At 36.3% G+C, this 27,431-nt stretch overlaps 1 long non-coding RNA gene across 2 annotated transcripts in view; it reads left to right on the forward strand.

Annotated features, from left to right (window-relative positions):
- The first annotated feature begins 16,676 nt into the window (after positions 1-16,676).
- The window catches only part of LOC148954119 (uncharacterized), a 91,220-nt gene continuing 80,465 nt past the window's right edge, over positions 16,677-27,431 (forward strand). Inside the window, exons 1-2 of one of the 2 annotated variants that reach the window (XR_016141483.1) lie at positions 16,677-16,972; positions 18,200-18,367. This is a non-coding gene — a long non-coding RNA (uncharacterized LOC148954119). The remainder of the gene's footprint in view (positions 16,973-18,199; positions 18,368-27,431) is intronic. The other variant, XR_016141482.1, reaches the window with a different exon arrangement.

Raw genomic sequence — 27,431 nt, forward strand, 5'->3', positions numbered from 1 at the left:
CATTAAAAGTAGCAATTATACGAAGTTTGCCCCCCCTGGAATTCAGCTTATGGGCGCCCATGAGCCAGAGCAAAGATTTATCAATTCGTATTCAATTTATGCTAATGGATGTTCTTGAGTTGAAGCAAAATCGGTGGGTGCCACGCCGAAAAGATGCAAAACCAAAGACAATTGATGAAATTCGTGATGAATTGTCAAAGAAACACTCGAAACAGAATTATCTTTACAGGAATATATTATCAAACAGTCTCAGATGGGCCTGCGGGCCGATGAAAGGAAAAGATATTACAGAGGCTGGCAAACGTACCAAGGGAAAAAAGGACCCTGTTTTGGCGAACTGACTAAAATGACTTCGAAACCACGATCTCAAAGTCAGCAATTTTCCAGGGAAAGTTCACTATCACGACAGCCTTCTGTAACTTTTCCAGCTAAATTACAACTAAAAGCCAAGCCCTATCTTACTGAAGAGGAAATTAAAAAAAAAAATTGACGACATTGTCAACGAATTCTTGAGTAATGGGGATGTCCAGGATGCTGTTGAATGTGTCAAAGAACAAATGCACGAAAAGACAGTTGTTCGTTTTATTGAAAATGGTCTCAATATCGTTGTTGAACGTAAGTCATCAGCAAGAGCTGAATTCGGAAACTGCTCAGAGAACTTTCTTCAAAGGGACTGATATCTGGTGATGGATTTATTGAGAGTTTTAGAGCTATTTCGGAAGGAGCCAATGACGTAATTATTGATATTCCTCAGCACTTTGAGAATTTAGCTCAAAATTTGGTTATATGCTCTCAAGCAACACATTCAATGTTTGCATAAAGTTAAAGATATGGAGCAGTTTTTTACTGAAGAAATGAGAGGTCGTTTGGTGGAAGCAGTTTTAATTGAGCAACTGAAAAAAATGATAAGGATGTTAAGAACTGAATATCAAAACAAATATCTTTTAACTATCCTTTTTAGGCACAAGCTTTTATGAAAATTTTTAGTTCCTGAATTGGAAAATTTTTTATATACATATATATATATATATATATATATATATATATATATATATATATATATATATATATAAGAAAAAAAGAAGTGTTTGATAACCCGAGTCGGTGGTTTAACTTAGACGAAACCATGTTATATTTTAACCCCGATGCCGCCAAAAAAACAGAGTACTTTCTAAAAAAAAGTAGCCATGTTGTCTACCTTCAGGCAAATAACGAAAAAACTGCGGTCACACTCCTCCATTGTTTTAATGCAAAAGGGTAGTATCCACGACCCCTCATTCTTTTTAAAGGCAAAACTAGAAACTCTGCTTTAGCCAACTCTGTACCGCAAGAGTTGGCAGTAGATTTCACTGACTCGGGTTGGATGCAGGGGTTCAGCCTTACTACGGTATATCCGACATAAATTTATGCCATGGTTTCAAGAAAAGGGTCTGAAAAACGACAGGCATTTGCATGCCAATTCCTTAGATTGGTCTCGCTCACGGCGGTAGCACCAACATGAATTATTTCGACGGCTCTTTCGGAAATAGTCTGGCTGTGCCTTTTTTTGAACCGCCGAGCCCACGTTCCGCTTGGGAAACCGCTATTCGAAAATCTGACTAATACATCAGTACCACCCGTATTAGCAAGCCGAGCGGCAGTCTCCGAAAGTGTAGTTATTGGAAACCCCCTTACCCGGCTTGAATGAATGAAGTTTATTAGAGCTGCTTCGATTTCTGCTCCCAGTGCTGGATGAGGCCCTGTGTCCAGTGCCTCCCGAGGTGCCAGGCGATAAGCATAGTATAATGTTGACCTAGGGATCCCATATTTGATGGATGTCGCTTTAATGGTTTGGCCTTGGCGTATCTCCGCCTCGGCTTGCTCCTTTTGCGAAGGATTCATACTAAAAAAAAAGAAAAGAATAAGTTTCTGCTATAAAGACCAAACTGAAGCGAAAAATGACAGTGCCTTTACGTTAATTAGATAAATTAGTAGTGATAGGTCAATTAAAGAGAGAGGGGCAATAAGACATTCCTGTGCCAATTAAAGAGAGAGGGATGATAGGACATTACTGTGTCAATTAAAGGGAGAGGGGTAACAGGACATTACTGTGTCAATTAAAGAGAGAGGGGTAATAGGACATTACTGTGTCTATTAAACAGAGAGGGGTAATAGGACATTACTGTGTCAATTAAAGAGAGCGCGGTGATAGGACATTACAGCGTTAATTAAAGGAAGCGCACAGTACCCGTACCATACAAGTGGGTGACCAATAGGTATTTAGATTGTGCACAAAGTAGAAAATTTCAATTGTTATTTTAGTCTATAGTTGGTAGTAGGAGTATCAAGAATGATTGGATTTGAGAAACAGAAGATCTTACGGAATCTAGTCAAATTGGAAAAATGTTTAGTGTTAGATGATGAATTTTTGGAATTATCTCTTCAACGGAAAATATTTTCTCTAGAAATGCTTAAAAGGCATAATGGGAACGGATTCCCCATCTTTTGATTATTCTATGAAGCTTATGCGTTGTGAATCAAATGCATTTACTCAATTTATTGATATATTAATTGAAACGAAACAAAATGACATTGTGATTCTGCTTTTAACCACTACCTAGAAATTCATTCTTTAAAACAGTAGGAAATAAGTTTTTGTGACGATACTCGATTACTCCTCTTCCTAGAACACATCTTTTTTTTTATTGATTTTGAGTCAGTTTGTTTTTGGCAGTGAGACGGACGACATCGAAAAAATGTATCATACATGTTCACTATGTTTATATACATTGGGCAGCTGGTCATCATGTGAGAACTGTACTACAGTTGATAACTATAATAAAAGGTGTAGACTATGCAATCCGCGTAAATTGCATAAAGGATATGCTGTACAAATTAAAGACTGTAATACCTGTCTTGAAGAGACTTGTGACCCTCATCCTAATGGGTATCTATGCTCCAATTATCATTATGATAAGTATGACCAGTGGGAAAATACTTACCCTGGAAAAAACCCTAAACGTGACTTCAGCTTATTTCTACGGGATTGGTATCGTCGCGGATTTAAATTGTATTGGGAAAAAGAATTTGGAGCACGTTTCAATTGTAAAAACATGAAGAGAGTATGGTTCCTACGTCATCGTTGTGAGGACAATACTAGTAATTATTACAAACCTAGTGATTTTTATTTGGCTGTGACAGAAAGTGATTCTTCATATGAGAATGTTGTGTGCGACATTGCTTCAAATAATCAGATAGAAACAGGTGAATTTTTCAATATGAATCGTAATAGTATCATTGACTTCACAAAAAGATTTGATAAAAATGAAGTTTCAATATATTGTGGAAAATGTGACCCTGACTTTGCACGCCAGGATCATTACAAGTTGAATCCCAATGATCTGCCACCACTAATCGTTGTCGACGACGACTATGATCATGACAATCTAAATGACTATGAAGAAGAAGAAATCTAAACAAATGAAGACAAAAGACATTTTTATAGTGCATATATATTTTATTAATAAACAAATTCACATACATTTTTAAAACACTTTACTCTTAGGACACTGAAATCAATACAATAGTAGATACCTATCATGAGCTCGCGTCAGCACACCAAATATGGGCATGGAATCCCCAGGGAGGATGATTGCATAATCGAAGTGGGTCAATGACCTAAATTTCCAAAGATCGATTTATTTGATGATGTTGTTGTTTTGGCCAAGTGCACGCTCGAGGCATATGTCAAGGTGTCCAGGAATTAGGAAACAGTTAGATCACGTGTTTCCTTCTCAGCCAATCAGAGGGCTGGTTACATATTAGCGACAGAGGATTGCATGGAATATAAGGAAAGGGTTTTTGCTACAGTTTTATTAGTCTGTTAATAGAATTTAAAGGAGTGAGAAGAACAGTTCCGACTTTACTCATTTTAATATATATTTGTGTGTGTTGATAATTACAAGTGGAATGTTTACCATCTTAGAAGTTGATACTGGAGTTGAAGGTAATAATACAAGAGTATCAAACATCGCGGTTGAAATCACGAAAGGATCACGGCTTTGTCTGGAATGGGATTTAGTAAATGCAAGATATGTGATATCCTTGAGCAAATTTAAAATGGAGGATCAATTAGGTGTCGCTGCAAAAGTTGATATAGCACATGTGAATAGACTTCAATGTGCTTTAAGTGCATTAGTGAAACATATCGAAGACAATAAACTCTATCGACAATTGTACGTGCTTAGTATTATTGTTGTTGTAATTATTCAATAAAATTGTTTCGAAATCGAAAATGTTCCCTTTGTGATTAGGTTAGGTTAGAGATAACGAATCAGGGTCCGCCTAGAATCAGCAGTGAGAGTGAAAGGATTGAAAAATGAATAAATTTGAGAAAGAGAGAATTAGATCAAATCTAGTGTTTATGGAAACACATTTGATTTTGGATGACGATTTTCTCGAGTTATCTCTTCAATACGGGATATTCTCTCATCAATGAACACTTGAAAATATAATGAAGAGTGATTCTCCACCATTGGACTATTGAGTGAAAATTTTTAAATGTGATTTAAGTGCTTATAGTCAATTTATTGATATTTTGATTGAAAAACAGCAGAATCTTATCGTCGATATACTTTTGAAATCATTGCTAATAGGTTCGATGTAGATGGCCCCCCCGCCATTCAAAAGAGGTAACGTCGCAGAGGTACTCCTCACCCCATTCCCCTCACTGAATTTATCGAGTGAGGACAATCAGCTTCGATTCAACTGTGAGAGAGAGTTGACATTGGAAACTGAAAAATGTTCTATACATGTCAATTTTACATGTACACAATTGGCACTTGGAATCAATGTGAAACTCTCACAATTATTGATGACTATAGTGAAAAGTGCAAATTATGTAATCCTTGTAAATTACATAGAGGCTATGCAGTACGTATTAAAGGATATAATTTATATCTTGAAGAGATTTGTGAATCTCGCCCTAGAGGGCACTAGTGCTCCAATTGTCAATGTGATAAATGTGATCAGTGGGAGAATATTTGCCCCTCTATGATTGCAAAGAATCCCACACGTGATTTTAGTTTATTTCTACGAGATTGGTATCGTCGTGGATTTAAATTATTCTTGGAAGAGGAATCTAGTCTACGATTCAACTGTTGGGGTAACAATAAAATTTGATTTATACGTCATCGTTTTGACGACACTGCCTATTATGACTATAAACCAAGTGATTTTTATTTTGTAGTTACCGTATTTGATTCACCCTTTGAAAACAGTGTATGTGATATTGCTTCAAATAGACAGATTGAAACTCGTGAATTTTCATTATATAAATGCAAATAGTATCATTGACTATACAAAGAGATATGACAAGAGTGAAGTTACATTTTAATGTAGAAAATGTGACCCTGACTTTGCAGTCAATCAAGATCAATATGCAGTGGATCCAAATGATTTACCAGCATTAGTGGTTCACGACAGTTGCCTATACACCGAAGACGATGAAATCTAAAGTGAAGATTTAAAGATATTGTTGTATATTATATATATATATATATATATATATATATATATATATATATATATATATATATATATATATATATATATATATATATATATATATATATATATATATATATATATATATATATATATATATATACATTTTATTAATAAACAAATTCACAAACATTTTTTTAGCACTTTACTCTTAGGGCACTGAATTCAATACTATATAGGTCTGAGAGGATATTTTCCACTAGAAAGTCGTTCAGACGTGGATTGTCAACATAAATGTGGAGAAACTGCTTGTATGTATAGCCGCGACATCGGAACACAAAATATAATAGTGCATGGAAGCCACAGCTTTTAGTCGTTAGATCCTGCACCCTCTTCCGATTTTGAATAATAGTTTTCCCACTGCTCTCAATATAGTTGCTGATGTGGGGTGTGTAGAATGTATAGGGTAGACCAAGAGGATCAAAAAATTCAATCGTCTTCATTGTTTGAAAGATGCACAGCCAATGACCCGTCAGCACAGTCGACGGACTGCTATTAACAATAATCAAGGTATTGTTGACACTTTAAATTTTTCCAAGAAAGTCCGAGGGCAGACAATAGGATTTGTACTGGGACATGTAGGGATCCATATTCAATACATTGATTATTTGACTGGTGTTCATGGCGCAAAGTCTAGTAGAACACTGCCTTCGGGAGTGATTTCCCAATAGGTTTCATATTGATTTAATGAGATTAGTGCAATACTCTCAGCCAATGGGTCGGCAAATGTACACTCTAAACGCACACTCCCCGTACGTACTATACTCATATCCTGTGTGCCAGACAAATCCAGAACAATGATACCATGTGTTTTAGCAAACATATCTTCGGTTATACCATTTTCAAATAGTTGAGAGTCATGATCTGGGGTTTGCATGGTCAACTCATACAATGTTCTATAGGATTTATCAAAAGATAGATTGTAGAGTGGGATACCGTTTACTTTACACACAAGAGGTGAAAGTCCAATCATCACAAATTTATGTGGATATTCAGTCCACGATCCTAGTGCACTGGCGCATTTTACAAATACCAAAGCGATTTTTGACAGAATTTCGCCATTGATAAAGGATGAATCGGTGAAGGTGCGTGAGCCCATAGCAATATGACGTTGATTGCTGATTGAATGAGGAACAAGTAGTTTAATATTATTTCCATTGGCTCTCAGTTTTTCCACTGCCAAAGCAACAGAACTCATGACCTGTTGTTTGCGTACATGAAGTATTGCCGAGGTGAGGGAGAGACTTACATCAGGATTGGCAGCAAGTTCTTTTCTCAATATGAAATTGGATGGTGCAAGCGTCAATTTTATATCCACTTTAACATTGGGCGGCATCCATTGGGGTATATTAAATATTTCATGATATATTTTTTCAACTAGATGTAATTCACAAGTTGTAGTATTTTTAAGTGCATCAGTACTATCAGTATTAGTCATATATTCATATCCATTGGAGGTGCCTCTCAATTCCTTGTATGACTTGGGTGTCATCAACATGATTTGCATATAGCTAGTATAATTTGAGAGATTGTTGCTTGTGCTCACCAGTGTGCTATTGATGTAGACACTGATTTGACGAAATATATTATGTAATATACGATTTTCGTAGGATATTCCATCAGCCCGAATTGGCATTGTATTATCGGTTTTCCGGACTTTCATTTGTAAATCTATAAATGTTGAGAACATGTCCATAAAGTAGTCTTCATTGGAATAAAGTTTAATGGGGATATTATCGGAGACGGGTTGTTGAGGATAAAATTGTTCATAGTATCCATGCTTGACACTCACATCAACATTTTCAGCATTGAATAGATTCAATGAGGCGGTGATTGAAGGTTGGGAATCCTTATACGGCAGGTAGGACATCTTAAGAGAAGAAATCTAGCTTCGATCTAACAATTTTCTTCCTGGGGCTTCTTCTTCTGTTTACAGCACGTGTCGGCTTTTTCCTTCTTTTCTTTGACAAGAGGGATGATGTCTTTCGTTTCCGACGTGAGTGGAGACTGATGAGTGATGTATTGTTTCTCGACCTTTTTAAGCTTGACTTGACTTGACTTGCTTTATTTACTACTAATTACAAAATAAACTATATACAAGCAACCGCCCGGAGAAGGCTCAAAAAGCCTGATGAAAGACGGTTGCAATCCTCTAATTCTCAACCAATCAAAATTCTAATTCTCAAAAAAAAAAAAAGACCTGAAAAAAAACTTGAACACTCTCTCTCAATTTAAACAATAATACCAAAAACTATGAAGAAAATAAAAAAACAAAAAATTAAGACATTAATGATGACAATAATAATAAATTACCTCCCCTCTCCCAAAAAATGTTTATTTATTTTTACTTTAAACGACCCAATGTGTTCAGCTTCCCGAACGCCAACTGGGATATCATTCCAAATAGCCGGAGCCAAATACCGAATTCCCAAACCTGCACGTGTGGTGTCTCGGTACTCAACCGTAAAATTTTCCGCCTCTCTAGTCGCATACCTGTGGAGTGAACTATTTAGGCGAAAAAAATTTGTAAGAACTGGAGGACATACATCATTCCAACATCTATAGGCAAAAATAGCAGCTTGGTAATCGCGAATCTGATCAATGTTAAGCACTCTTAATTTTTTAAAACATGACGCGGTATCATTCACATTTTCTATATAATTCCCAAGAAGACGTACTGTTTTATTTTGTAAAATCTGCACTCTTTTGAAATTTGCATAAAAATTGCTAGACCAAATGACACAACCATAAGACATATAAGGCGCAACAATACTATGATACAATAATAAAAGAACCGAAAATGGTAGAAAATGCTTCAAACAACGCAAAATTCCCAGACCTCTAGCAACTTTAGCTGCAATAAGATCACTATGGTGCTTCCAAGACAAATTACAATCAAGCTGGAAGCCCAAATAACGCACCTCGTGCACCTGTGACAAAGGCTTACCATTAACAAATATCTCTCCATCAACACTCGGAGGCTTACCAACTCTCCTAAAAATCATAAAATTAGTTTTTTTAACATTCACTGACAAAAGGCTTAAACTTGTAAATACATAAAATGACTTTAAAACCCTATTTACTTTCAACAATAGATCATCAATCATTCGACTAGACATAGTTAAAGCTGTATCATCTGCGAAAGTCGTGATAAAACACTCCGGTAAGTAAAAACGCATTGAATCAACATACACTAGGTACAGAATTGGTCCCAAGACAGATCCCTGAGGTACACCACACTTCACTTGATAGGGATAAGAAAATGCATCATTTAAAACAACTTGAATAGATCTTCCATTTAAAATACTATCAAACCATTTCAGATAATTACCACGAACTCCAAGGGACTGTAGACCTTTGAGTAAAATTTTAAAATCCACTGTATCAAACGCCTTTCTAAAATCAATAAAAACAGTAAAAGGGATTTCACCACGTTCAAAGAATCTATTTACAATATCACAGAGAGAATGCACGGCGTCCGACGTCGAGTGACCTTTCCTAAAGCCGAACTGAGTTTCACTTAACATCCCTGATTTTGTAAGGTAATCATATAGCCTTTTATGCACAATTTTTTCAAATATTTTTTAAAACAGGGGAAGGATTGATATAGGTCTATAATTTTCGATATCTAGTTTAGACCCACCTTTATGGAGAGGGATGACTTTTGCCCTTTTAAGCGCATCGGGGAATACCCCAGTTTCCAGGGAAAGATTGATTATGTGGACGAGACATGATATTAAATAACACATCACTGATTTAAAAACCTTCAAGTTAATTCCATATCTGTCCATGCTAAATAATATTTGGTTGTCTTTACAACCTTCAGAGTTTTATCTCCAGTACATGGTGGAAACTCAAATTTCTTTCCAATTCCTCTGTCCTCCAAAAATTTTTCATCCAAGGACTCACTAATAAAATTCATTTGCCATTCTGTCTACACGGTTTGACCAATACTTGAGAAGAACTCAGCAAATTTATTAGTAATAATCGTTTCATCACTCACTGCTTCTCCTTGAATCAGCAGCGAATTGTGGAGCTTCTTTCTTCTTTCCCAATAGGTCATTTATAACCTTCCAAGTTCCTCTCGCATTATCCTTATTTAAACTCAGTTGGTTAGCAAAATTTTCGTTTTTAGCTTTCCTTCTCATTGAGTTCACTTTATTGCGTATTATTTTAAACTCTTCCAATTTCTTGACACACCTACTATTTAAATAATCTACATACACTTGATTTCTTAAATGTGACGCTTCAAGAATTTCTGTAGTTATCCAAGGCTTCCTGGGTTGATCCTTATGCGGTTTCACAAATTTAACTGGGCAATTATTGTCATAAATTGGCTGTGTGATCCCCATCATGCAATCAAATGCCCCAGAAGCGTCATCTTTTATCTCCAAAATCTCGCTAAGATCAGTGCTGCTTAACTCATCACCAAACCTCTGTAAGTTCTCTTTTTTTAACGATCGAGTCTTCACTTTTTTTTTTCTTTCTTTTCTTTCTATGCGGACACAAAGTACCGTTCCGAGAACTGGAAAATGGTCAGAACAAGGGTACAGAACCACATCAGCATAACTACGATCCAGATACTTCGAACCAACAAAAATATTGTCAATGAGAGTAGCTGAATGACTCGTAACCCGTGTTGGAATATTAGCTAGGGGAAAAGATCATTAGCAACCATCAAATTAAAAAAAATCAAGATTCACTCCATTCAGAGATAGCAGATCAAAGTTAAAATCACCCATACAAATAAAATCTAAACCTGCCCGAGACACCGCACGCGTAAGTTGATCAAATCCACGCTCAAAATCTTCCCAGCTTGCGCTCGGTGGCTTATCCACAATACTAATCAAAAATTTACGACTACCCAAATTTAAATCAATACTAAAACTTTCAAACTTACCCTCTATCCAAACATCAATATCATTTCTTACTTGGTATGTCAATGACTTTGAAATCAAACACGCAATTCCCCCTCTGTAAAGTGACGTCCGGTTTTTAGCCTCCAAATTATAATCTGGAAAAGAATACAGCGAGAAAGAGTGTTCCTGACTAAAAAAAACTCAGATATACCAATAAAACTAATTTTTCCTTGAGAATCAGAAAGAAATTGCAACACATCTTCATAACCAGTAGTGAGGTGACAATTCCAGGCACACAAACGCAACGAATCGGCTTCCCCGGGGTCTAACTTCGATCCTTGGACATAAGCACTATTTTTTAACGGTTGAAATCTAACTTGGTTCATACACGGTTCAGCATCTCTTGCTATTGGTGCCGATAAAACCTCTTCTAGACGAAAAGGTCGGCTCATTTACAATTTTGTTTTAATTTCTCGCCAAGGGTTCGCGCACTGGACCTAAGATTTTCCAAAGTACTTTTTTTAAAAATCCTTGCGAGAGCCCCAATCGTATAGTGTAGAGGATACAAAATCTGTCGCAGCCGGTACAAGATATTTTCTAGCCAGTGGTAGTGAAGAGCGAAACAGCTTAGCAAACCAACTGCCAAGACCGTAGCCAGACATTGACGAGCGACCCTTGTAATAGTCCATTCCATTGCTCTGTTGTCTTGGGCCAAGAGTATTAACATAGCAGTTAATATCAGGACAAGTGAATACCAGTTTTCTATTAGACATCTTGTTGAATTTGAACGATGGGCCGGAAATGGCATGTAATCACAGCCAAACCTTTTGAAATTGCTATGGGATCACCCAATTCAGTTCTTAGTGTTAACTGACAGAGTTCCAAATAGGAAGTGTTTAAGGGAATATATTGAAGATGCTTTATATTGTAGTGGTGAATATGCTCTTGATTGGTTTTTCGTTCAAGAACTCGTAGGAGGGGAACATTTGAATTACCAACCCGAGATGTTTGCACAAATGAAGCGTAGAGATATATACAAGTGTCCGTGGAGAAGACAGGCGGGTAGTCAGCAAGACTGAAATTAGAGTTTCCGGCACTTTTGCCATTGATTATATTGAGCTTAAAGCTAAGAACATCCTTTAGATTATCATTGAGGATAACATTTTCGCTGACATTAGGTGCAATATTGTAGATCTTGCCCTCCTCCTTTGAATAGTTGAAATGAAAAGCTTTTTTTTTACGAGCAACAATTCTTTTATTGATAGAACGACATAAATAATTCATGCAGGCGAGTTCCTCATAGGGTATTTCAATATTTGGATAATCCATCCAATTGATGTTTTGAATTTTTTCTTGCTCACCTGAGTTGATTGGTGGCAGATCGTGAGATATAACTTTTAGATCATATTTACAATCTTCTCTCAGGAAGCCGTGGTTATTTTTGAGAATACAGTCGACAATAGCCACTTCGTACTTTCCGTCGAATTCGATGGGTGGTGAGGGTTTCGTCCAAAATCACTTGTTCTATTCAGATCATTGTAGAGAGGATCAGAAACATTACACATGAAAGTCACATAGAAATCATTGGGCATTGTTAATATCTTCAGCACTGACCCAAAAATCAATATCTGAGTTGTATCCTAGCCAGCCAACAAGCAAAAGTTTCTTACCCCTACGAGTACGACTCTTTAATATCTTTTCAATTTGATAAATTTCACTAGTGTTTCTAACTTTTTGCAGTTCATATTCATAAAAACCGCCGAGAATCTCATCATCTTTGGTGTCTCGCAGTTGATATGTCGTGGGTTCGGTTTCCAGGATTTTGGACACTTTAAAAAGTTCGGTGCTCCATAAATAATTCCCCTTTTCAAAAATATTAGTGGTTCTCTTAATTCTAATAGTATCACCAACATTGAACTTCTTCTTCACATTTTTTTTTTCTTGTTAGTCATAAGAGTACTGCCTTATAAAGGTGTCAAATATATTTTCACGGCAGTGAAAATCCCAAGGATGTGCGTTGAACAGTGACCGATGGGGTCGATGGTTATATATTCGCATGATTTTATCTAAGTCATGAATAAAAACCGGTGTATTTTTCAGGGTACAATATCTTGAAACTATTAGACGAATCGTTCTTATTAATCGTTCAGCCAATGCAGCCTTTATCGGGCTGTGACTATGATAAAGTGTTGTATTATATTTCAATAGAACCTTTTGTACATGGGGATTCAACAAATTCACTACCACAATCCGATTGAATTTTTCTATACGAATCCTGTTCCAAGAATACTTTCAATGGCCTGAGCAACTTCAATACCTCTCTTTGATCGTAATGGAATGGCATAGGCAGAGCGACTAAAGACACTTATTGCTACCATAATATATTTGTAGGGTGCATTGTGACGCCGTTGAATTGCGTCTACAGTTAAAAGATCCGTTTGCATTATATGCAGAGGGAAAAAGGCTTTAGTTTGTCAATATTGTTTGCCGCGAAGCCTGTGATTCCGGTGCAGTGTGTAACTCGGTTCATTCTCTAGATACTCTTTTGCTTTTTTTAATGTGCTGCCGGAGACAACTTTAGAAAGCGTTTTGGGAGAACTTAAACTTCCTGCTTCACCAATATTTGCATAGACACATTTCAGAACTTCATCTATTTTGAACGCAAACACGTAGTGTAATGTCCACTCCCCTTTTTCACACTGGAGGATGAATCAATTCGTCTTTGCTTTTGACTAGCAGCCACAGGTGTTATAAAATCAGTGGTGCTGCTGCTGCTACTGATAGTATTTTCAAATATTGAATCATTTTCTTTTTTAAATGGTGGTGTTGGTGCTGTTGGAAGATTATATTGTTCAAGTTTCTTAAGAACGCGATGATTGCCAATCAAGCATTTGGGAAAAATTAATGCGCTTAAAAAGGTGCTTAGATTATTGATATTGGATGATAGTCCTTTACGATTTGATCGCTTATCACAAACTAAATAGGCCAGATTTTAACATTTTCCCCGACTCAAAATTTATTTCCCTCTCACCCCGCTGTAATGTTCCCTTGTACGCTCCCTAGCATCAGCGGCAAGCAGAAATAAAGGAAACGATTTCAAAAGAAAACGACTGCTTCAAGCGGGTGGTAACTTCTTTACACTGTTACTGCCAATCATTGAAGAACCTGTAAATAGTTTTCTCTAGAGCGAGAATGGCCAAACCCTATAAATTGACTCCTATTGAACTCACCTTTTCGCCAAAGGAACATTTCGAGGACAATCTCAATAAATTCATTAACAATGAGACAATTGCCGACGATGAAAAAATTAATTCTGCTTCAAAATGCACTTCGCCGAGTCGACAAACATGAACCCTATCGTGAGAGACCCCTCAAAGTAAATGTCATTGATCACAATAAGGAAATGACTCCATCATCATCATCATCATCACCATCAACGATAATACCAAAAGAAGAAGAAGGTTTGTCTACACTTGTTATGACAAGTGTTGCAGATCTAATGCCACATTCGTATCGTGAACAGTGTAAAAGACTCTTGACATATCTCAATGCGAGTGAACATGTTCAAATTGGTGCTAATGGGAATCAAGTTGTAATCCATGACAAGACCTATATTCTAGTTGATTTATTATCAGATTTGGTCACGAATCTTAAAAGACTTGTATCATTTGACAGTCATCTGCATACATTTTTAAACTCATCAAACTTTCCCAAAAGCCTTGTTGCCAATACACATATTTTAAAACGATTAAAGGAATTTAGTCAAATATCAAAAGATGTTTTTAAATCATTTTCGGAAAATACTACCACGCCAAGTGGAAATGATTTGACAAGAGCTATGAGCGAGGGAGTCAAGCGAAGACGTTTTAATATCATTGCATCCCCCTCAACATCACCTGTTAGTATGCAAACGGGCAGTGGACACTTCACTACGTGTTTACGTTCAAAATGGTTGAAGCATTGAAACATGTTTATGAGAATATTGGTGCAGTGGGAAGTTTAAATTCACCCACCACACTTTCTCGAGTCACTGGATTGAGTCACTTACATTCCTAGCCACTCTGACATAAGTGGTAATCATCAGGTTGATGAAATAGCGAAAAATGCAATAAATATTGACCAGCCAAGTGGGAGATCAATCCCAATTAGAGATATTTACCGATGAAGGCTATCAGATATTAATTTTAATAAGATTAATCCTTTCCTTTCCCCTTTTCCCAATAAGTATCTTTCTAAAATTTATCATAGAATTCGTTCTGGAACAAATGGACTAAATTTCCTTGCATTCTCATATAAGCTTTCTAATTCAAGTGGTTCAATTCCCCTGTCCCCTCTTTGCAGGCATTGTAATATGAATAATGAAACAACTGACCATTGCCTATTTGAATGTAATATGCTGACGTCTGCACAACATACCTTGCTTTGTAAACTGTTAAAATACTATAAACACCACAAAATCTCACTATCAGCCATGTGCCTAGCCAACTATACCTGCACACAGAGCGCAGAAATCGATATCTATCATCTTATATTCGAACTCCTTGAGTCAAAAGATCTACTGAAAGATATCTGACAATATCTAAAAAATAAGAGACAACCAAGACAGTAGGTCTGTAGCCTACAGAGTGAAGCAAAAAGAAGAGGGCTAAATAGTACCAACTGAATAGCCCGCCTGCTGTGAATTAGAAGAAGAAGCGCTGAGGTTTCATTATTTATTTCTTTCAATCGTAAGTATTTCTGTACATAAGAGTTTCTATCTGCTTTTAATTTGTTTGTTTTTTTGTACTCTGGAGTTAAAATCCAAGTTGAAGTTTTATCTTATCAAGGGCAGCGCACTAGCACTGCCTAAGTAAAGAGCGACGTGGGCACAATTTATTTTTTTTTCTTTTAGACCAAGACACTTCGTATCGAAGAAGTTGTCGTAGAAATTTCAAATATGGCTCATTTGATTAGTAATTGGAAGAGCTTTTGCCATTTTTGATGGTCGAAAGTGATTGGATAGCACTAACATTCCTTCTACGCCCGCCCTTTCCCCGAACACATTCAATCAAAATCTTTAGATAGCCATTTGGTTCAACGTATTCGAAAGGTCTAAAAATCAGGTCTTTGAGGATGACCCCCCCCCCCTGCAGAGCCTTCTCAGGACAAGGGTTGTAAGTTATGCCCTGAGGCATATAAGGTTTATATAGAAAGGGCGGTTGCATAATATTTGGAAGGGACTCATTGTATTGCCAGTCGGAAGTGTTAGTGTTCTTTTCGAGTTTCAAGCAATGAGATTCATGATCGAAAGGGGATTGGAGGACCACCATTCCATTCATCCCCCCACGTCCATCATTTCCCCAATTATATTCAATCAAAATTTGGAGATAGCAATTTTGTTCTGTATAGTGTTGAAAGGTCTATTAATTATGTCTTTGGAAATTACAAATCGGTTTTTTCGCCAAATGCTTTCAACCAAAGTTATGAAATAGTTATATCTGAGTGTATATTTTGGATGTGTATTCAATTGGAAATCAGAAGTCATAGCATCCTTCCTTAAAGTCGAAGGTGAACACAAAGCAACTAGTTGCCTCAAGTTTTCCCCAAATGCATCTGATAGAAATTTTAGATTGCCATTTCGTCGAAAACAGTCTTAATATCAGATTACAAGGTCTTTAGGGTTGAAAGGCTATACACATATATTGAGAGCAATCTCAATTCCCAACTGTCTTGCAGCTCCTATTGACAGTCATAAATTTATGAAAACCTTTTATTTGGGGTCTCCAATGGCCTTTAAATGCCTCATAGGAACTCATACACTAATTGAATTACCCTTATTCTATTAATATCTACCTAAGGATGCATGGATGAATGGAAGAATATCTACCAACATGTGAAATTATTTAATTTTTATTCAATACTGTAAAAAGTTTTTTCCATCTTTGCCTATTACTCAGACTATGTGTCTTGGATTTTTTTACAATTAGCCATGACTCTTAACTGTTTCATCACAGTCTACCAACATCATTTTAATTCTTGATTGAACTGATTTAATTCTTAATTGGGCTTTGACTTCCTCCTCCATTTTTCTGTTCCATGTTTTTGGTTGCATGTTGTCAACATGCTCATGTTTTTTTTCTATTCCTGCAGCCATACTTATTTAATTTTAAAATAAGGGCTTAGGTCAATCAGTGAAAAAAATTACACTTTTACAAACGCGATTATTTACTTTGGAAATGATTGCTTAGATGAATCAGTGGAAACTATTGCAACTTTTTTTTTTGTTTCAGGCTGTGCAATATCCTGGAACTGAGTCTCGAAGTTTTCTCCCTTGCGCTTGCGAACCATAAAGATAAGTAGCTAAATATCGTGATGAGCCATTATTGGTGCATAGAGCACCGAATCAACATTTAAGCTGCCATTTTATATATACAGGGACATATAGCAAGCCTGTCACCCAACCCTGCTAAGGTGGTGTCAAACTCTTGGTCCTGTATTGCTAAGCAAACATTAATCCACTGTGCTTCAAAAATGAACCATAGTGAATTAAAAAATGGATACTGACAAGACACATGAAAACACTGTTCTTGGTAAGGAGTATTTTTTTATTATCGATTTATAGATATTTTGATTAAGTCTAAACTACATTAGACTGCTGTAAAAGAAGAAATTCATGAAAATGGAAGGTTGTTGATCATCATCAACTGACTTCCCATTTTGGAATTTTGGTCTGGAATATTTTTTTGTTATTTTATTATGACAGATTATTCAAATTCATGACACACAACCATCAATTATAAGGAAGGGCTCTTATAACATCTAGATTTGATCTGTCGGCTCGATGAGCGTCTCACAATTCATGGAAAATCGTCAGTCATGGAAAATCGGCACCTTGTTTTATGTATTTTTACAGTAGAAATATAACGTTTTCCAATATCATTGGCACTGTTCCATCATTTTGTTTAAAGGCTTCACCTAAGCACGCTTTTGATACACTTAATCTAAGATCATTTATAAAGAAGGTATATAAGCTCAAAATTTTTAATACGATTTGGTTCAAAACGTTCATTTTAACGGTATCGCGAACAACGAAGTCAGCCTAAGTATATTTTTTCCTCCGTTAAAGTTAAGCCTCGCCGCTACTTTTACTACATCTTCTACTTCTATGCTTCTTCTGCTGTATATCCCACTATAAAGTAGATAGGTACAGAGTGAATAAGATAATGGGAGAGTTGAATGAAGAAAAATAAATTTAAACCATTAAAAGGACATAGGAAAAAAGCCACTAGTACAATTTAGTAGTAAGAAATTCAATCCATATCCGCCAAGCCGTTTTTCTCTACGTTTAGTAATTTTAAAAATTATTGGGTAGCCCCTTTCCGTGGCATATTCTAGACCAAGCTGTTTCTATCGGCTTTTGTTACTAATAGCGCATCTTTGGTGGCTGCTTATTTAACAGTGTGTCCAATAACCACATATAATGGAAGAAATCACTCTAGAATAAGTTAATTTTGGACCTTTTGAAACGGAACGCAACCATAATTCTTTTGTCCCTACAGTTTCCATTGTTTAGTTTTTTACCCTTTATTTACTCTTATTTACACCACTGATGATAAATCCTAGGGTATTTGAACAGTCTTAAGTAAGAAAATGAGTTAAAAGAACATCTAAATCCCCCCTCAGCCTGGAAAATGTTTAATTTAATGTCATTTATGACCCACTAGTAAATTTTTGGGACGGGGATGATCATTCCTATAGCTCTCACCCCCAATATACGACATGAAGCTATTATTCAAAGCTCTTTTTTATCATTCTAGACCTGCCATCTCATTTCATATTCAATCTTGGATCTGATGGGCAGCTTGCATCTCGGAGACAATCCTCTCTCCCTGTTGAACTACAACTGACCAAAGAAGATCTCCCAAACGTAAAATCCAAGGTAGCAGAATCAAAATTCTCTACCATCTCAATTTGTGATTACAGGGGTAAAGAAATAATTTTAAACATATATTTTGGTTGTAGTGGCAGTGTAAAATATGAACAGAAATTCGTGAAGGAAGCAAATGCTATCAGAAGAGCAGCTCACAGGAATATAGTAGAGCTAATATTTGTTTGTCCAGAAGCGTCAACATTTGGTCGAGAATATTGTAGAAAAAGTTTAGTATTTGGTTCAAAAAGTACCGTTATCCATAGCGTTAGATGTCTATTGGATTTTTTTTACGTTAACTATGTTGTGGAAAGTATGGTAGCACCTTGTTTTTAGAATGCAGTAGACAAACTGGAAACGGGCTTGAATACTTGCATAAAAAACGAATCATTCACGGTGACCTAAAATCCCAAAATGTTCTTGTCACTGAAGATCCCTCCTTACCCGATTCTTGGCTATTTAAGGTCACTGATTTTGTAGAAAGTAGAATCGAAATTATAACATCCGTAACACATACGTCTACCTACTTTAGTTCCTGCAACGAAACATATGGGGGGAATTTGTCATTTTTTAGCCCAGAAAGATTTATTTCATGAAACCCGACCAAGCAATCTGATGTTTTTGCTTTTGGCATGTTTTTGTATAAGTTGAATGATTATGGCTCAGACTATCCGTATGAGCGCGATGGAATCCAAAATAAAGACAATTTAAAAGATCGAATTGAACGAAGAATGCTGCAATGTCATAAAAGCATGGTTTGCTCACTTCAGAAGCTGTTTTGGGACTGTTGCTCATTTTGTCCCGACGGTCACCCAGCCATGGCTGAAATAGTTTGTCGATTGCAAGCCATGGAAAGTACTTAACGTCCAAAGGTATTCATGTATTTGCCTTAGGTGGTGAGGGTTCTATCATTTGTTTTGATCCGTCCAACCTTCCTCAAGTCATTTTGACAACACCCGAAGCCTTCTTTGAATCTTGTGGGAACCTTGGATTTCTAAATCATGGCAATAATTTGGAGTTTCTAAAAAAAAAATGTGAAACTTATCTGTGTCAATGAAGTTCATTTAATTTGTGAATGGGGTGGTTCTTTCCAGTCTGCCTTTGATCGTGTAGCGGAGCTTCGTCAACTGTTCCCATTAGCTCCTGCACTGTTCTTATCTGCCACCCTTACTCCAAGTAGCGAAAGTCAACTACAACAAAAGCTTTCAACGAAGAAATTAGTTTCTATCAAAGGGCAAATTAGTCGACCAAATATAGGGATTCACATTGAAACTTGTAATATTTGAAAAAGTAAAAAGTCTAAAAAAGTAGAAAAAAACGAAGATCTTTATATTGAGGGCCCTCCGAAACAATACGTTGATCTTGCTCAGAAGATTATTGATCAAACACTTTCTCAACCAACAATTATCGACCTTCCGCTCCCTGAAAGATGTGAAAATTTACGTTCTGTATTTCTGTACTTAGGCAAAGTCAAAGTTAAAGTTTACACAGGAAAGACCACCCGATCAATAGATAAAAAGCGCATTCTTCATCAAGTGTTAGCAGGTGAAATTGTTGTACGTATCGCAACAGTTGCTATTGGTATGGCAGTCAACGTTCCGTCAATTAGGTTCGTAATTCACATCGGTTTTCCAGCACACTCGTGTACCTGGATACAAGATTTAGGTAAGGCAGGTATGGATGGTGATCTGGCAACAGCGATACTTTATGTTTCTGAGAAAGAGGACTTATGGCAGATATTAGTATGGACATCAGAAAAAAAAGACGCTGAAGTTGATGCCATACATTCAAATTTCAAATCTGTTTTAGTATATTTCTACTTACTTCATGCAGGTCTTTGCCACGAAAACTATGTGAATGACTACTTCGATATACGGGGAGGGACCGTGAATTCTGATACACATGACTGACCTGGTTGCATCTATAGAAAGAGTTTAACTCTAAAAGAGAGTTCTTCTTTATTTAGGAAGATTCTTGGTGCTGTGGACATGTTTGCTATGGTTAGTGACAAAGTAACAGAAGTAAACATCCGGCTTTTTTTAAAAGGTGACCTTAGAAACTGCTTTTGGCTTCAGAAGAAGCTTGATACCTAGCCAATACCCTTGACGTCGACCACCTATTCAAGTATGAACAATTCACAGAATCTACAGCCTAAACGTTGCTGTTCGGCAGTGCATATGCTTAGGTCTTCTTCAAATTGACTTTTTCACCAAAAAAATACCAGGTTCTTCTCCAGACATAGTTAAATCTCTTGTATTAACTGAAAAAGGGAGGCATTTCCTGAATTCCCAAGAAACTTTCAAAGTTCCCGAACAAGTTCAAACTTTAAAAAAAATTCATCCAAATCGAAGGGTTAATAAATCGGGCAAGTATGAATCAAATATTAATTCTACTGATAGTATTGAGGCACCTCCCGAACCAACTAAAAGAAATATGCTACAAAGGATTGTATGGATGATAGATCAAGAGTTTGTTGAGCCTGTCTCATCAGAAGACCAGGTAAAATTTCTTGGATACTCCCACAACCACAAAAAACTTTTATATATAGAAAACACCTACGATTTTTCAGAGTATGAGGCTGTACGTTCAGACAAAAATTTCATTTGGAGTTTTCTTCAGTTAAAAAAAGGTAAGGGTATGATTCCAGCTCAAAGGGTTGTCAGAATAAAAGGGGAGACGATGGATATTATTGTTCATAGGAACAAGTGTGCAGGGGTGAGAGCATGCGCTCAAACTGGCTGCTCTACTTCCTATCCCATAGCTTATGCAAGTCAAAAATGTCCACAACACCAGGAATCGACTATTATCAAAATGAAATGTGATGCCTTCATGATTTACGTGCATCCGCTAGACCCAAAAGATAAAAGAAGATGGATGGGCGTTTTGCGTAATGGGATACCCTCAGTTGAAAACGGTCATGACCATCCTAGACCGGTTGAAACTGCATTTCTGCCAGATGCAGAGCATCATGCAATTGAAACAATCCGGCGGAATCCAGGGATCACTCCGTCGGAAATCATGCTGAGTGTGGGACCAGATTATAGCTTGCCGTTACGGAGTATCGCTTTTTTCGATACTCATAAGATTGCTAGGCTTAAGGAGAGAATAACAAAAAGTGAAGATGGCTATGGTGTGCTAACAAACAGACACTAGATTGAATCTTTTGAGTCTAGAAGGAGGCCTTAAATTATTGAAGGTTTCACAAAACTTAGGAAATTTGAAATTGCTGCTGAAGGAGGACCAACACAAACATGTCATTCTTTGCTCCACAATAAATCATACAAATATATAAGATTTTGCAAGTTTGGTGCTGATCCAAACAAAGTGTCATATGTCGTAATTTTTTCTCATCATGGGGTTGAAATTTTTGCTGAGGCTATTTCACTGCTTGTTGATGTTACATTTCCATCAACAAAAGGTTTTAAATATCTGATGAACGTCACGTCACTTAATATAGTTACTATGCAATACAAAGTTGTTGCGCGGGTTCTTTTGAATCAGCAAACTGCAATAGCTTATGGAATAGTTCTATCAAAATTATTAAGTCTGGTGACAGAGCTTTTTCCTGCGTTTGACAATGGATCTTCGACATTCTTTATTGTTGACTTCCTACAGGCACAAAAAAAAGGTTTGGAAGAGGCCCTTTTTTCAGAGACAGCAGCAAAGTCCTTAAGGGGCTGCAAAGTCCACTGGTGGTGAAATGTGCTAAAAATAGCATATAGGCTCTTCAAAAGAGTGGTAACTCCTAAATCTCCTTTGTTTCAAAAAATTGCCAAACTAGTTACCACCGTGAAAGAAGAAACAGAGGTAATAATTCAGTTTGAGATTCTGGGGGGACTCAAAAACCTACAGCCTAGCTCTCTTTTGGAGCTATGGACTATTTCTGTTTATAAGAACTTTACAGAAGAAGAATTAAACTTAAACGTAGACTGGTCAGAAGCTAGGCATTTTGCACTCTGGTGGACAAAAATTGAGCACAGAAGAATGTTTACTCGAGCATGCTCGCTTATGAACAAAGAAGATTGGGAAGTTATGGAAGATTCGACCAACGCTTGTGAAAGTATGAACAAACTAAGTCATGCTTTTGTGAAATATAAAACAGTGCCTGGACTACTTGAAGGGTTATTTAAAGTTGATTTTGCTGCAGTTGCCATGCACTGCGTGAAACAAATGAAGTATCCATTACAAACCGCAAGGAAAAAGAAGGGGAGGGCAAAGTTTTACTTTTCTTTTGACCAATCAGACCTTGAAGATGACTCCGGAAGTTCATTTGATGAGGAAGAGGAGTACGTAGTTGAACCAGACTCTGCAGAAACTGCTAAGACCATGATAGGTAGACATGTGATGATTGACACCAAAGATGAAAATGGGAAATATGGCTGGAGGGTGGCGAAAATAGCCTCATGGAATAAATCCAAATACAAAGCTTTATATATAGATTGAAAGGGCTACTTTTGTGATTTTAGCAGTGTGAAGCAAAGTGATGTTCAGCTTCTAAATGAGGATTACAAGCCAGTTTCGACAGTTACAGCAAAAAAAAGCGGGGGGGGGGCTAGAAGAGAAGAAGTAAACAACGAATTTCTGTTAATGTATTATTTTGTTGATTCCTTTTTAATAGTTTTAAATATTTAGCAGCTAAAAACTACTCATAGCATTCCTATTTAGGTTCTTCGTCAGTGAACTTCTTAAGTCTTTTTCTTTATTGCATTTACACAGAAACCAATTTTCCCAGCCCAGTCAGTTTGAGTATGCTTTCACACGCAATTATCAAATCCTCTACGGGTATTATTATTTGTTTAACATTTGTTCGACAACAGACTTAATGCAACTAAAAACAACTGCCTTTTTTAATCCAAATTTAATAATTCTTTTTATTTTTCTATGGGGTAAAGGCTACTAAACTCTTCCCGTGCTTACGCATTTTTCTCCACATTTGTCGTTGAACATACTTCACCAAATGAACACTGCGATTTACAACAGTTATTTTGAATCTGCAACAATATTTCAGTCTGCTACTTGTATTGAGGATGCTTTTGTTGGAAATATATTTTTCTTCACTTTCTGGGGCGTAATAGTCACTATATTTTTCTATGACTCTTGTCTACGGCCAACCTCTGTAACAGTGACACTCATATTTCCGAATCAACGACTTGAAATTCCAAACAATTATGCAAGCTTAAGTGAATAAGGCTCTGTCTTATCATGAAAAGATGGGTGTAAACTTTCTATGTAATTTTTCTTCTTAGTATAAAAACCACCACTAGTCATTTGCACAAAGCATTCTATCTCTGTGATGGAATTAGATGTAGTATAAGGAACCTAATCATGTAGTATTCAGCTGATATTCTATTGCCACTTAAACTTTTATCGGTAATGGCTGACATCAATGTATAACCCACTAATAGTCAATGAATTCATTGAAAGCAGCAATGTCACGCATAAGTATAGCAAGAAAAAGGGAACAGTATATCCCTTTTTTGGCTCAAATATGTAACAATCATTAAAAAATCCCCAAGCACATTTCACCACTTTTTCTCTAACTATCGGGTTTGCAAAGAGGGTGAATGCTGCCTAAAATAGGCTACCTTGTTTATTGAAATATTTAACTTGCACTGGCTGTGTAATATTTGGGTCTGCGGCTACCCTGGTCATGGAAAAGCCATTTTTAAAATTTATCTTTGTTGTGATTAATTATGATTTCGCTATTTCATTATTTTATCACTTTTTCAATTTATCAACACTTTTACTAATATTCCATAGCTTGATTTCTAAATTTAAAACGAAGGATTTTTAGGCTTACTTTTGAAAAAAAAATTAATGCTGCAGAGACTTGTTTTAGCAGGTTTTATTTGACTTCTTATTTCAAAATAAGATTCTTAAATTATTTCAAATAATGAAAATGTAGTAACATTTTTCATGTTGCGCTGAATGCCAAGGTTGGCTTATCATCAAAAGTGCGCTAAAATCATTGTACTTGCACTGCCATACTTTCCTTGCACTTACCTGCCATACTTTCCCTTAGCTATTTAGATACGTGTGTCAGATATATTTTTATATTGCACTTCCTCACTCATAATTATTATGTTTAATAACCGAGGATTTAGAAGATGCAGCTAGACGGCATAATAGTAAAATACTGTACTGGCACGTTAACAAATTGAGAGCTAGTAGTCAATCCGGACTTGTCCCAGTTAAAGATAGGAATGGGGTGGCAATTAGCGATAAGGAAAAAGCTAAAGGGAGATGGGCCGAACATTTTGAGAACTTGCTTAACCGAGATAGAGTTGCAGGAAAAAATATAGAGGAAAATGAAAAAGTTGGTGATACCTTGGATGTGAAGGAAGATTTGTTTTATGAGGAGGAATGAGCAACAGTACTAAAAGGATTAAAGAATAATAAGGCTCCAGGTGCTGATAAGGTAATAAATGAGTTTATTAAATATGGTTGCTCTGAGGTTAGAAACAAGTTATTGAAGATTATGAATATGATATTTATAAAAGTAGAAGGTCCTTTAGATATTAGGAAAACCTTAATTAAGCCACTTTATAAGAAAGGTGATAAAATTGAGTGTAGTAATTATCGAGGCATTAGTCTGGTCTCTGTAGTTAGCAAATTTCTTAGTAATATGATACTTTTTAGACTGAGAGATGCCGTAGACAAAGTTTTAAGAGAAGAGCAGTGCGGTTTTAGAAAAGGTAGAGGGTGTGTTGACCAAATTTTCACTCTTAGGTTAATAATTGAGAAGTACCTAAGTTTTCAAACGCCTTTGGTCCTCAGTTTTATAGATTATGAACAAGCATTCGATTCTGTTGATAGAACGGCTTTGGCAAAGGTTTTATCCTTGTATGGTACATCAGACAAATACAAGCTATTGTTGCTAGGTACGAGAATAACACTGCTACGGTTAAGGTAGGAAATGAGGTTAGCAGCTGGTTTTGTATAAAATCAGGATTTAAGCAGGGTTGTGTTCTATCTCCCTTTATATTGATTATTTTGATGGACTTTGTTTTAAGGAGCACAGGAAAGGCAATGGGAGAGCACGGATTCAAATGGGGAGGTAAAAATATCCTGGACTTAGATTAAACTGTTGATTTAATCATCCTAGATGAAAGTGTGAACAATATGAATGAGCTTTTAGAGGTATTGCGAGTACAGGGTGATAGAATAGGTTTGAAAATTAATGTTAAGAAGACTCAGTCACTAAGGTTAGGAATAAGTGAAGATGAAAAAGTGAAGTTGGATAATGAAAAATTGATCTGGTTGGCAGCTTCACTTACCTTGGTAGTATTATTAGTAAAGATGGTGGGAGCAGTGAAGATGTTAAAAATAGAATAGCCAAGGCTCAGGGTGTTTTTTCACAGTTAAAAAAAGTTTGGAAGAATAGGAAGATAAGTCTGCAAACCAAGATTAGAATCTTAGAAGCTACAGTGATGACAGTGGTCAAATATGGCTCTGAAGCATGGACACTCCGAAAGGCGGATGACGAATTGATAGATGTTTTTCAGAGAAATTGCATAAGGATTGTTCTGGGTATCTGGCTGACTGACCGTTTTTCAAAAAATAGGCTATACGAAAAATGTAGTTCAATACCGCTCTCTAGGTCTATAATGAAAGAAAGGTTGATGTGGTTAGGGCAGGTTGTGCGGATGAAGGATGACAGATTGCTGAAGATTGTTCTTTTCGGCCAACCATCTAGGGCTAAACGGAAAGCAGGTCCTCCCCGTCTGGTGGGGGAGGACGTCATAAAGAAAGATTTGAAGGAAATGGGAACTTCGTGAGAGGTTTAAATAAGGGGGGTTTTGAATAGAATTGGGTGTAGGAGGAGCGTGCGTAGCTGTGTTGGCCTCAGATGGCTTGGTGCTGCCATGAGTTGTTAGTAGTAGTAGTAGTAGTAGTAGTAGTAGTAATAAAACGAGTACCTTAGATGTGTGACTTCAAGCAGCCTCAACTACCATACCCTAAGTACTGAAGTTTAAGTTATAAATAGCAATGACATTATAAGTTCAAAAGTGTAATATATCTATTATTCCTGCAATGCCATACTTTTTCTTTGTTGTTTAGACATGTGCAATGGGTGCATTTTTCATATTCAATTAGTGTAAAACCCAATACTAGTCATTAGAACAAAGTATAATGCTTTTAATTATTATGCTTAAAGCTCCGAGTATCTTAGAGTTGTAACTATGAGCAGCCTTAAGTACCATACCAAAGGATTCGTAGTTCTTTTTTTAAGTGAAAAATTAACATAAAATACTCTGAAGACCTGGTTTAGGAAGTTTTATTATTATTTTTTTTACCAGTTCAATTATTTGAAATATTTAAAATTTGTGGCCCCTAAGCTTCGTAAAACTTTTCATGTCGTGTTTTCTGTATGTTTTTTCTACTCGTGTTCTTAATATAATCAATAATCAAGCTGTAACCTTCGTCAACATAAATCGGAAATTAGAGCAGAGGTATTTGTCATTTAAGGTGCCAAAATACAATACATAAGTCTTAAAATTTCAGAGACATGTCATGGTTTTCTGCTTCAGTTGTGAGCTTGGGAAAAAGTCTAGTAATGTTAATAAAGCTCCGTTTTTCTAAAGCATTTCATATTTGACTCATAATTACATTGGATCTATATGCATAATCCTGAAGAATTATCAGAATGCTAACATCAAGAATTAAAAATCACAGAAGTAGTGTATTTTCCAATTTCCCTCTGTAAACAGTAAAATTGCAAAATTAAATTAAAAAGCTGGCTTGTTGGACCTGTTTTATAGCACAATTTCAAAAACAAAGAAACAGTGATGTTTGTCCATTTTTTGCACTTAAACAAATGAGCAAACAAAAGAGATGAAAACATTTAATTACTATAAAATAAGGGTAGTGTCTATAGGTCTTGAAGCTTGAAATCACCTATGGTATCTAAATTGGTATCACCATTTTTCAAATTGCGATTCTCCAGCTGATATTTTCCATAAGCTCCAACTGGGAATTCTGAAGTACTTTTTTTTTGGTTTCTTCTGCTATTAAAGTATATCTGAAAGAAGCAGGGTCAATCTCATATAAGCTAAATTTTCTTTGATGCTTAGCCTAGAAAATTGGTTTTCCTGAACACAGGATTATCAGAAGCCAGTAGG

Source organism: Artemia sp. Qi Xiang Cuo, chromosome 3 (assembly GCF_049724085.1).
Source record: "Artemia sp. Qi Xiang Cuo chromosome 3, ASM4972408v1, whole genome shotgun sequence".
NCBI classification, from domain to species: domain Eukaryota; kingdom Metazoa; phylum Arthropoda; class Branchiopoda; order Anostraca; family Artemiidae; genus Artemia; species Artemia sp. Qi Xiang Cuo.